We start from the raw sequence: 13,413 nt of genomic DNA, 5'->3' as shown, positions 1-13,413 counted from the left end.
ACGATTTCTAACCTTTGTATTGTAATATTTATCAATCGCGTATCTCATAATTTCAACGTTATTGTCATTGAATTCATGTTAGTCGTAATTGTTCGAAACGCATATTTCGCGAAAAATTCGATGCAAAATCTCTTGCCAACATAACCCAACTTAATCTGCTTTCGCGCGCGCGAATGTGTTGCGATGGATATATCTATCGTTAATTCTAGCTTATTTATATTGTGTATGTTATAATGCGAAATAATAAGATTATTCTAATATATGTATGTATTTTATTTGTTACAGGTAGCATTGCGATACACAGTGCGATTCACGCGTCGTGTCGGGAGTGCCGTGTAAAGTATCGGTGAGTGAGAAATTATTTATTTTATAATATTTCTATAGCGGTAATGGGGGTATATATCATATGTTGAAAATATTAAAATAGTAACATATGTTTTAAATAATATGTTATAATATCTTATCCGCGATTAATATTTTTTGACAAAAATCAGCTCTGATAATTGTCAAAAATATTAATCGAATTTAAAATATTATAACATCCTTTTCTAAAAAAGGCACATTAAGTCGATTCTTGCAAATATTGGTGCACTTTTTAGAAAGGGATTAAATTATTATTAATATAAATTTTAATCTAAAAATAAAATATATATGTTAAAATTAAAGGTAAAATAACTTTTCAACATAAATCTATTAAATAATCATACTGTATTCGTGCTGATGTCTCGAATAAAAATAATTACTGAACAAATCAAATTAATTAATACAAAAATTAATAATCTAATAAAATAATGTAATAAATTTTTAAAATATTATAACACTCATGAAGAAAAGTTGCTATACTTTTTTAACATTTAAAGTTGCTTTGCGTACCTGATTCATTCACAGATTAAATTGAGCTACAAGGTTTGAAGACTTCAATCTTGATAGAATTATTTTCAGTATTGTTTGCGTTTTCGAGAATACAAAAGTTGAATGTACAAAAAGTTGACATTCAATCAACATTCAATCAACGTACGATATTCTGGCAACATGTAGAATACAGAATACGCGCGATATTAATTGAGAAAGTTACGTGGTAATCTATATATCTTTCTCTTGGCCTTTTGTATAGAGATTTCGCGTAACAACTCATGTCACATTCACAAAGCAATTTTTCACGGTCGCTAAACATTCGAAACGGTGTGTGTACCGAGCTCTCGTCGCTTTATACATGTTGCAAGAGGAATTGAAATTGGAGCGCTCGTGCCACAATGCTCCGCCATGTTTCTCCGTTCTTTGAAAACATCTCATTGACAATTCGATCAAGCGGGGGAATTGATGTCGGAGCATTGTATCGAAGATATAATGATTATTAGTCAAGATAAAGCAGCTACAAGGAAAGAGAAGAGGGCACGCGTGCACATTCTTTTATTTACAAACAATATATTTTTATAAACGGTATCGCAATATTCTTTCATAGTGTCAAGCACAGATTCTCGTTGGAGAAGTACCTTAGATATGTACTAGTTACGGCGTGAGATCATAATCAGGTACAATGTAAGGTTGCGTGGTAGGGATCCGTGAAGACGAAGGAGAGAGGAGATAGCGAGATAGTTCAATAACAGAGAGTGACAGGTCGTCGGACGTTTCCTTCGGCAACTCGACGGAACGCGCAGAAATTCAACGAGTCTCTGGAGCACTTGGTCGAGGTTGCCTTCGTACGAGCAAAACGAAGTCGAGGACAGTTCTCCATCCTCGTACATATGTTCGTCTACACGGTATATGTACGTACGTATGTGCGACAAGGAGAACAATACATGGGTGAATATATGTGTACGTGTGTGGCGCGTATTTATACTAGACTGTGGACGAATCACGAGTGCGATCATTAGGAGTTTACCCGAGTACGAAGACGACATTGGATGAGACGCTTCCGCGAGTTGCCGCGTCGGCAGTAATTTTCAAGCAGATAAGCTCCACCGCTCTCTTGGAAGATAGAGTTGCTCGGTGCAATCAGCAGAATTTAATCCATCACTTCTTTTTCTTTCCCCCTCCTCTTATAGGCCAATTTTTGTTATTGGATAATCTAGAGATTACTTGGATTCTCGCCCATTTCATGGCAATTTCTTTAATTAGAGAGAGGATGATGAAGAGTTGGTACTTGAAATGAAGTAAAAAGTTGGACTTTATCAAGCTGATCTATAATTATTTCTCTAAATTGCCTTCTCTTAATTATATATCTCTGATGGTTGATATCAAGAATGCAGAATTTGAAAAAATAGCTCATAAAAATTAATAATTTATTAATCTAGGAAAGGACAGTAGATTAAGCATGCTGATTTGAATGATATAATGCTAATTATATAAATTGCTTCGTAAATAAAAAACGTATTATCTTTGAAAATATAATGACTGTAAATTATTATTTGATATCGTAAATAATCTTGATAATAGTATTTATGCGAATAAATAACAAATGATTTTTCGCACATTTATAACAGATTCTATTAAATTTCTGCAATAAAATTAATTTATAACTTGTGCTAAAGAGGAGTCTTCTCTCTACTCGGAGATAATTATTCTCACGTGAGAGAATAGCTGACACATATTCCTTAGTTTAGACAATGTCACGTATTAACGAATGATAATCGGCTTTGTGTCAAATTTGTCTCACATCGATAACAAATGCAACAAAGTTTCATAAGCTATAATGCCACGAGATATTAATTAAAAATAAAATTATTTACTCGTTTAATATTTGTAAAATGTTGCTTATAATGTACAATTTACATTGCAATATTTATTATAATATATATATATATATATTAATAATATAAATTAAAGTATAATAATAAATTAATTTGTATTTTAAAGAACAAAATTCCATTTAAATTTTAAAACAGATTAAGTATTACTATATCGTATAATATATACGCTTCAGCAATTTCAATATTTTAAAGATATTTAATTGCCAAATAATTTAATTATTATAATTAATAGAATGTTAAAGAATGCCATTTGAATTTTAACACTTAATTATAATATTGTTCAGTATTGATCGCATATAAACATTACAAATGCACAGCTATAATATATTAACTGCTTATTGCTTATCGATCGATGAAGTTCGGAATAAGATAAAAATACACACACACACACGTCGTATATTTCCAACTGAATTGCTTTATTGAATAAAATACGCGTTAATAATTACTAATCGATCTATTTCACAACGTTTTTTATTTCAATTTATCTTACAATTAACCTGTCCATCCATATTTAATTTATTTCACTTGAAGCAAAGTTAAATATTTATAAATATTTTTCGCGAAATAAAAGAATTTTTTAAAAATTATTCCAAAGAATTGATTGTATATAAATTGTATTGTATTATAAATATAAATATATATATATTTTTTTATATTTTGAGAAAAAGATATTATTTTCAATAAATTTTTTAAAATAAATTTCACAGCAAGAGACACTCGAGTACTTCATGTTATTATCTTTCAACATGCAATTATGATAAGTAGAGAATGCGATTATTTTCTCTGTTCTAAGAACAATTTTAGTTATTATCAACGCGATTACTTAACTCACTATTAACGATTCTTAAGTATATATATAAAAAAACGACAGCTATTTATTTAAATATACTACCTGATACATTCATTTGAACTAATCAAAGCGAAAGAGAAATGGAAAGTTTAAAGTGTATTAGATATATCATTTATGGGGGCGGCAATTATTTTTTTAACGATGTTTATTGTTTCGGATATATCTCGTATCCGGTTTTAAATTTATCTCACCAATATATAATTTGTTATCATTTCCGGTTTAAAAGAGTGTAAGCCACTCGAATAGCTAGAATGAATAATTCAAGTAATGGAAACAATTGATTATATAAAGCGTGAAATAATGCACGAATCGTCGGATCGAATAATTTAGGTGATGGAAAATCGTTATACACACAAATTCCTTTATCAATAATCAATTATAAATACTAAAGAAACGAAATATTTAACACAAAGTAATGTTTCAAAGCAATAATAAATCAGCTGATGCACAACTTTTGTCTACGTTGTTAAAGTATAAAAAAATACTAATTGGCATTTAAAATTATATAATTCTATAATTTAACATATGTATATCTTATAATTTATTGTATAATTAGGAAAATATTCTGTAACGAAGCGAATTGAACAGCGAAAAGAGATTCGATAAAGTTTGCTCGTATTCTGAAATAATAAGGATACTTGTTTTTTGGAGTATATTTATATTGCATCATCGGCGTGTTTCGACGAGACCCTCCCAATGGATGCACCTTGACGTTAGGAGGGCTCAGTATCTGGAAGGGGTTTATTCTGAAGGGAAAGCGAAGTGCCCAATCGGGTTTTCAACATTTCCGCTCGTTTCCGCTTTCGCATTTTAATTAGCTCGGGAGTGCCGTGCAAAGTGTCGGGCTAACGTTGAACTTTGAAGATTCGTTTTTATTGATATCCCCTTTCGCACTTGATTATTGTCGACGATCGTATTTCCGATGCCGACGAAATAGAATTCAATCTCATTGGAACATTGCTGGACAATGTTCCAATGAAGGCTCTACTCTGCTCTGACAAGCGGTTCGGCCTGGAATCGGTCAGAGTTGGATCGATTGCCCGATAAGAGCAGGTGGGATCGTCGTCGTTTGGTTCCGTCCCGTCTCTTGTCGCATACACCATACATCAAGCGTCCCCATACATGTCTTCGTGTATAACTCACCGAATACCACGGCCTCCTTCTTTACTACATCTTGAAGACACATATATGTTTTGCCTTGAGCTGGTTAGAACAACTTGTTAGCATGATTTCTGCGATATATATCATAATGTTACATCAGCTGTTATATCATAACAAATCGTGTCTAAACGAGTTCTAATTATTTGAGATCCGAATATGCTCTGAGACAAGAGTCGGAGCAAACCATTCAAGTCGATCCATCTTTTTCTGTTTCAGGCTTAATCCTTGTTAGTTACCTCGTCGACTCAAAGTGCGATCTTCGCGAGAAATTACTTCGCAATCACAAAATTCGGGAGTGCCGTTTTAAGTATCGCGCGTAAAGTGCGGGAGTGCCGTTTAAAGTTTCTTTAAAGTATCGCGCGTGTGTCAATGCACCCTGACGACCTGAGAGGAGGAGGAGACCTAGGAGGCATCGGGCAATGGCTGAACAATTTGGGGTAATTTATTATATATTTATTTTATGTTTGTTTATTATTATTATTTACTTTTTATATATTTGTTATATTATTTTATTATTCTTTTTTAAATAATTACGCGCGTGTATCTATTCCTGTTTATTTAGTTATTTTCTTTTTTGGACGATGTAAACAAGAATTTGTGAAAGACTTTTATTTTGAGATTTATTATTTATATTTAGAAAAAATATCTTTTTGGAAAAATTATATATAATTATTCTATTAATTATCTTCTCTTTGTCTTTTACTGTACGAGTTTTTTGTACTCAAGGTTATACATGTATTATAATTTTTTAAAATAAATATTAATTATTTTAAGCGGTGTCATAATTTAAATTTTATATTTTTATGTTACAGATCAACGTAAAATCAACTCTGCTGTTGTGCTTCAACGGTGAGTGACAAACTTTTATTTTATGGTTAAAAAACCAAGTATAAGTTTTAATATATAAAAAATGTCCTTTTTTTATTTAAACTTCTTTTAAACGTTTATTTGTTGTAGAAGTGTTTAAATATTTTATATACTTTTAGCGTACGTTTTATATACTTTTTGCCTTTCTTCAAGATTTTTTAAAAATTTTACGATAATTTAAATAATTATCATTAATTATATGAATATTTTTATGATCCATCTTATAAGAATATATCGAAAAAGGAAAATATCTTTACGATTATACATTCGATATTATATTGAAAAAAATATATATTGACAGCTCTTATATATTAATTAAGAGAGAGAAAATCAAATTATGTGAATCTTATTATTCTTACAATTTTGAAAACTTAACTTCACAAAGTCAAACAAAGTCATTTTATTTTGAATAAATTATAAAAATAATTATTGTGCAATGTCTCGAAATATAATGATATATATAATTAGTAAGACAATATTACGAGAAATTACACGACGACATTGTTCTTCAAGAAATTCCGCAAACTTTCGTGCTATAAAAAATAAGTCCTTTTTTTTACTTTGGCGAATCATATACTTTACATTATACTTTTCATATACTTTATAATTTGCATAATTTTATACAATCTCATATTCTGTAAAAAACTTATATTAATTTGGAATCAATCTGTTCACCTGATTGTGATTCTTTTCGTTCGATCAATATAGAAGCAAAGTTTAAAGTTCGTTCTTATATGTTAATCTTCTTATCGTCGACATTCAGCTGACGCTGATATCGAGCGGAATATAGGTAAGTGCAGCTGACATATATTTTGTTGCCCGAACGTTAGTAAATATGACATTAGTCGAATAAACCGTTTTAGCTCGACTTAATATCACGCCCGATATCTAGGAGAATAAAGCCCGGCGGAGCTGCCGTTGTCGTTGAAATGTCGTTAGTGATTCTCTCTGTTGCCTTACCCCGATTTCGAATCTTAGATACGTAAAAAAAATTGTCACACAGTGCAGAATTTTGTCACAATCGATCTCCACGCGATAATAAAGCGTTTTCGTCGATGCGACGTCGCGTTTATCGCTGATTATACTACTAGATTCGCAAGTAGTAGAAAGTAAAATATATTCTCTCACGTCTTAAATAAAATTAAATAAAACAATTATATCTATTTTATATAATTATATTTTATTTAATTCTCTTTTATTTAATTTAGAATTCTGTCACAAGCAATCTCCACGCGATATTAACGCGTTTTTGTCGACGCGACGTCGCATTTATCGCTGATTATACTACTAGATTCGCAAGTAGTAGCAAGTAAAATGCGTATATACAATGCGTATATACAAAATATATATTATAATTATATTTTATTTAATTTTATTTAATACGTGAGAGAATGCATTTTACTTTTTACTTTTTACTACTTGCGAATCTAGTAGTATAATCAGCGATAAACGCGACCTCGCGTCGACACAAACGCGTTAATATCGCAAGGAGATGTGACAGAATTTTGCATTGTGATAATATATTTTATATAATTACATTTTTACATAGTTTAATAAATAATTAAATAAATTATTTAAAGAAAGAGAAAAATAATTGAGTATTAATTATATTAAATCATTAACAATTTTTTTTTTTTTTTTTTTTTTTTTTTAGTGTGTATTAATTATATGTGAGAAAAATAAATTATATAGAGGAAATATCTATAAAAATTTTATAGAAAAGATATCTAAAAATTATATAAGAAATAATAATAACTACAACTTAAATAAAAAATTATATAATAGAAAATATCATTTTCCTAAATGTGTTCTCCTGTAATGTAATATTCGTACGTTAATAATATATAGAAAACAAGAGAAGACACGCAATCGATTAGCATTTGTTTTTAAAAAAATTCAACGTAATATAATTAACGCTCGGATACTGCGTACTCGTAGAATTTCTCGCGCTTTTTTATTTATGGACTACAATATCTGACATTAGCAGTCCGTGTGAAATCCCTACTTGAGATACGAACGGAGCTCCTCGGATTTTCCGTTCTTTCGGAATGGCATTTCAACGTTGACGGAGTTATAAAGTTGCCAGTTCGGAAAGGAGCGAAAAGAATTTGAGAGTTGGAGACATTAAAGTTGAATTAAATAAAAAGTTTATTATACGCGATGTGACTATTTTACGAACAGGAATACACATACATATATTCGAAGATATATATGTGTGTGTGGGTGTGTATGTATACACGCCATACTACGTCATTTATTTCTGAAAAATTTTGCTAAAAGCGTGTACATGTATTAACCAATATGTTTCGAAAATCCAGCCATAAGTCGAAGAACATTTCTGTGCAAATCTCGTAAAGCATTAAACAGTTTGCATAAAATATTTCTAGCGTTTCGCCAAACCGATGGCGACTTCTACCGACGGTGAACAAGTTATTTAACAAGTTATTGATTAATAAAGAGAAAGCGCGAGAATGTTAGAGAAGGGAGCTGATGATTATCGAACGGAGAAAAACGGTCGGATCTATAAATAAAGAGCTTTCAGAACGATTTATCTATACTCCGGTGAGTGAAGCTAGAATTCGAATAGCAAATCCTGTTTGCCGGCGCGCCCTTTCAAATACGGCGACAGAAGGTACCTACTGTATACAAGGAATGAACTCCTCGAAAAGCCTGATAAATGCTCGGTAAGTCGTCCCGGCTCTTTTGATCGGAATTGTCCCGAGTCAGAGAGTCATACACGACCAGAACTGCTTCCATTTTCCAATTCGTACGATTAGACAATTAATTCATGGAAATCTTCGTGAGACTTTCCAAGAAAATCCTACGTGGAAAGCACTTAATTCTGTTCACTAGAGTATTACTTAACGTTTTGCCAGCTTTTACTTTATAAATGAATCAGATATCAGTCAGACGAGAGAGAGAGAGAGAGAGAGAGGCATTTGTTATGGAACATACTTATTGTTAAAGTCGCATTAACGGATTTTTTTTATTCGAAATATATTCTTTTTTTATCGCCTTTTTCCTGGAAAGTAGATAGAATATTTATAAAGTAGTTGGGGAGAGAAAAAGAAAGTTCGGTTATCGTTAAGTCTAAATTTGAGATTTCTAGTATTTGCTTACGTGCTTTTGCGGAGTCTTTAAACATGCATTGAGCTGCGGAACGGAAGTCGTGTCATTATTTATAACAGCAAGTTCTATAGAGTCATCAGAGTTTATACTTATATGTTACATAAAAGCATCTAAAAGATTGTATGTGTGATAAATGTACCTTGTAACTTGTAATTTAAATTACGAAAGGGGGGGAAAAATTAAGATAATCTTTCAGTTATTACATTATAGTGTAATAATAGTCTTATATAAAAGTTCCTCAATTACGATATTGTTTATAATATTATTACTTTATCATTTATGTAATTATATATTAATTTTTCTCTACAACACTTTTTCTCTACAACAGATTTCATCAAACTAATCTCTCGAATAAAAATAATGAGGTATAAAATTACATTTTAACATACATTCGTGCTCCGTTTGTAATTATTAAAAATTCGTTAAATGCGTTCCTATCCAGTCATTAAAGATCCCATGACGATATAAAAGAGGGCGAGAATAGTTATGACCTGTTAAAAATAAAGGTACTTGTGAAAGAAGGGATTGAAAAAGGCAGAGGTAAAGGTAGAGCTGAAATAACGATTTGTCATGCATAATGTTCCTTAAGAATTCGTATTTTCGCGTAACGATAATACTGCGTAGCTAACAATTTGCTTATAGATATTACAGCAGAATATATTGCGCGATTTAAAAAAAAAGAAATACTGAGACGACAAAAGATATATGTTTTTGCAAAATATTTTGTTTTACTTATATAAATAGAAAATATCATATTTGAAGCAAGTTATAGTGGAAAAGTTTTAACAGAAAGATACTACTTTTGTTATAACTTACATTAAGAGCGATTTATTTTAATCGCGGATGATAAAAGTTGGTGTGATAAAACGTTAGTCATTAAACTCTAGAAGCCCAAAGGAATACATAAAAGAAATATAAAGAAGCAGAAAAAAAATATTTATTATATGTTCCAGAACAACATTATCTTTCCTAAAAAACTGTTCCATGAACGATATTAAGAAAAAGAACACTGTCACAATGACATTAATCCTTTTCCAAAATAACTAATGGTACATCTAATTCGACATCTGCCAATTAATTTTATTACAAGATTTAAGTAGGCGTTTTTTATATTTTAATATTCTTTACAAAATATAAAAGCTGATTAAAAATTTTATATATATATATATATATATATATCTATATATATATCCTGATACTTATGAATAATTAAAACTAACAGCATAATTTTAAATGCTACAAATATCTCATATATGACAAAAATGTATATATACATTTTATGTGAGAAGAAACATAAAAAAGAACAAAATTTAAAAAAGACCAAAGATTTGAAGAACGCTGATATACACATACATATGTATCTTGCAAATATTCCAAAACAAAACAAACGTTACATTTTTGTCATATATGAGATATTTGTAGCATTTAAAATTATGCTGCTAGTTTTCATTATTCATAAGTACCAGGATATTAATACATAAATGTGGTAATTAAAATCTGTATTTCTGTCTAATTATGCAGTTAAACTTTAATATTTAGATAAAAATCTTGGTTCGCATTTATATCACACGATAAAATCCTACGTAACATATACTCATTTTTTATTTCCTATATAAATTTAGTTAAAAATAAATTTATATTTTTATATTATATTTCTAGATAATATAAACTTACCTGCTTGATCTTTATAATTATTTGTAACATTAAATTAATATATATAAATGTAGCATTAAATACAATCCTATCGTTTAGAAAAATATGATTAATATATTAATTATTATTATTAATTTACTAATCATACTTTTTTCTCCGCATTGGACTTTTAATTCTTAATTTTTAAATAATTGCACGATAATAAAGTACGATAGAATTTTTATATTTTAAAACAAACAAAAACATAGATTAAACAAGTAAATAAGAAAATAAAACAAAAATTATATAATTAACATTTTTCTGTCAAAACACACAGCAGTGAAATCAAAACAATTAAAATGGACATTGAACAAATATAGCGCGTATGTCAGATGTCATGCGAACGATTTAACGTTACACTCGCAGCTACAAGTTGTTACAATATTTCGTGATGCTAAATCGACCAGTTGTTGCCACCCCAAACATGTTAAACACGTTTCTCTCGATGGAAGATCATGGATTTCAGCTCTCGAATTTTTATCGACACATACTCTGATGTAAGTGTCGATGAAAAATCGAGCAAGAAAGAAAGAAAATCGTCATATTCTCCATAGATCAATCGGCTTTCCATTATCTTTAATTTTTTTCTCCAATTTTCAAAACTGTTGAATACAACCTTATACACGTACACTTATACGTTCACAAATTAAATTCGTATTATTTCCACACAAAATAAATTGCAATTGTGGCTAAAAAAAAAATACTGGCTATGATACAGCCGACGTGTAATTAATTTATATACTCCTATAAATCTTACGACGTTTGAAAAAATTATTGAGGCAATCACTCGCAACCGTTTCCTGATATTGCTTATTGCCAGCATCTCTCTTTTCCGGGAATATAAAATATTTATGTAGACGTGCCTTTTCCATTGCAAGAATAGAGAAATTTGAAATTTTACTATCGAAACCCGGCAGATACTTTGGTTCTTGCGAACTCTGAAGTACTTTCCGTCAAGGTACAGCAACTTATATATATCAAATCGCACAAAACAAAAAGGGATGAAATGTCGTAATAGTAAAACGCGTATTTCAATCGTTATTCAATCAGATACAAACAATATAATGCAAATGGTATGCAAACAATGGATATGTATACATACACGCGTGCGCAATTTCCCTTTAACTTTTGTATAATTATGTTTACCTTGCATCAATTAATAATATTTAAGAAAAGCTATTTTATGGCTTTGTAAACATAATTCCAAAAACTGAAAATAAATGTTAGGTCGCAACTCTCGATATATTTGCAAGTATAACAATGTTCGTAGAGTATATTATATATTAATTTCATTATACTTTTTAAATATGTTATATTTTATCAAGATTATTATTGTTTTATACATACATACATATATATATACAATATATATATATATATATATATATATATGTATATATATGAATAAAGGTACACATTGTTATCTTTGTGGATAATTTTGATTGTAGCGTAGGGTCATTTCGTGCGTTAGAATTAATATCAAACCTAATTTAGCTTTCTATTTTCCATGTTATTATATTATACTCGTAATTAATACACGAATTCCCCCCATCATTATATAACAATAATGGTTACGAGTGGAAGTTTATTTATCGCCCGTGAAGTACATTTTGTCTGTATTTGTTTCGGTTCGTGGGCAAAGATTAAACTCATTTTCATGCGGATAATTGTCAAAATTGTCTATGCGTACGGATATACATGTAGTGCGTTCGTTCGATATAAATAAATAATAATCATTTCCAAATAGATATTAGTCGATATTATATTGACATACATTCGCTGTCGTCGCATATATCGTAGCCATTATATCGTCCTATGCATACACATGTATAGTCGCCATTTTATACGATCATTATTCCAAAAATTGCAATCGGAGATCGGCATTAACGTTCGTACAAAGCCCGATTGCGAATCGATGATGAATCCCGCGGATAAACAAATCACTCAAATTTATTTTGTCGAATAAATTTGTCAAATCACCTTTGTGCGACAGATATGTCGTCGTGACATTTAAAATTTTAATTCAATTAGTTCGAGAATATTTCGTCAAAAGCCGAAAATAATAAAAAATTGTGCTCAACAATTGAGCTAACATACCGTAGAGATTAATAGCTGTGCGGTGATAATAATTATACGGATTCTCTCTCTTTCTGTCGCCGGACAATGCATATTTATTAAAGCGCCGGACGCAAGATTGCCGGATAGCAAACACACCCGGTCGCGAATATATTTAATTAAAACGAAATTATAATATCACCGAATCGTCGTCGATCTTTTGCGTGCGTATTTAAATAGATATCGTTCATAATATTCTCACGGTCCATTTGCGGATTTTGTCCCATGGATATCCATGCTCCGATGACTGAGCAGAGCTTCGTCGAAAGCTTAATCCCAGACAGGTTGCATCTGTAATCTGCAACCTCTCGTCTCTCTCTCTTGAATTTCTCCATTATTAAGCGCCTACTTGGAAGATTGGTTCTCCGTTAAAAACTCGCCCATTACAAGTGGATCGTGTTATTTGCAATAGATTTTCATCGATGTCACAAGTGGAAAAAACTGACATCGCAGGGGGTGAAAGAACGAAAGAAAGAGAGAGAGGAGAGAGAGAGAAAGACCAAATCGATCGAAAGTGAGAGAAAGAGATGACATAGATCACGGTCACAAGTATGCAGTGCCTTCTTTCCGCCTCGTCGCGGGGGATTCAACGATGCATCAGGTCGAAGAGAGAAAAAGAAGAAAAAAGAAAAAAAAGATCCGGAACTGTATCGGAACTATGTCGTGAAAAAGAAGGGGCCTACGTGTCGCAACGAGGAATTGAGCTAAACGAAGAGAAAGGAGAAAAAAAGATACGAGAGAAAGAGAAGTTCGTGTTGGAAGAGGATCGAAGGAAAGCACGGAGACTGCGTGAGAGAGCGGGAAAAGCGTAGCTGCACGGGGGAAGAAGAGGGAAGGCGGAAAAGCGAT

At 30.9% G+C, this 13,413-nt stretch overlaps 2 protein-coding genes across 2 annotated transcripts in view; one reads left to right on the top strand and one right to left on the bottom strand.

The window, feature by feature from the left end:
• Nucleotides 1-13,413, bottom strand: part of LOC145939405 (uncharacterized) — a 263,176-nt gene that overhangs the window by 60,340 nt on the left and 189,423 nt on the right. The gene's annotated exons all lie outside the window — the stretch shown is intronic.
• The window catches only part of LOC145939422 (gonadotropin-releasing hormone receptor), a 226,649-nt gene that overhangs the window by 27,043 nt on the left and 186,193 nt on the right, over nucleotides 1-13,413 (top strand). The window contains exons 3-5 of the mRNA XM_083043724.1: nucleotides 286-346; nucleotides 4,978-5,198; nucleotides 5,574-5,610. The gene's annotated coding sequence lies outside the window, so the exon portion shown is untranslated. The remainder of the gene's footprint in view (nucleotides 1-285; nucleotides 347-4,977; nucleotides 5,199-5,573; nucleotides 5,611-13,413) is intronic.

This window comes from Prenolepis imparis, unplaced genomic scaffold (assembly GCF_030444845.1).
Source record: "Prenolepis imparis isolate NDT839.2.m4 unplaced genomic scaffold, iyPreImpa1.0 SCAF_8, whole genome shotgun sequence".
NCBI lineage: Eukaryota > Metazoa > Arthropoda > Insecta > Hymenoptera > Formicidae > Prenolepis > Prenolepis imparis.
The sequence above is the reverse complement of the archived record's forward strand: the minus strand, read 5'-3'. Positions and strand labels throughout refer to the sequence as shown.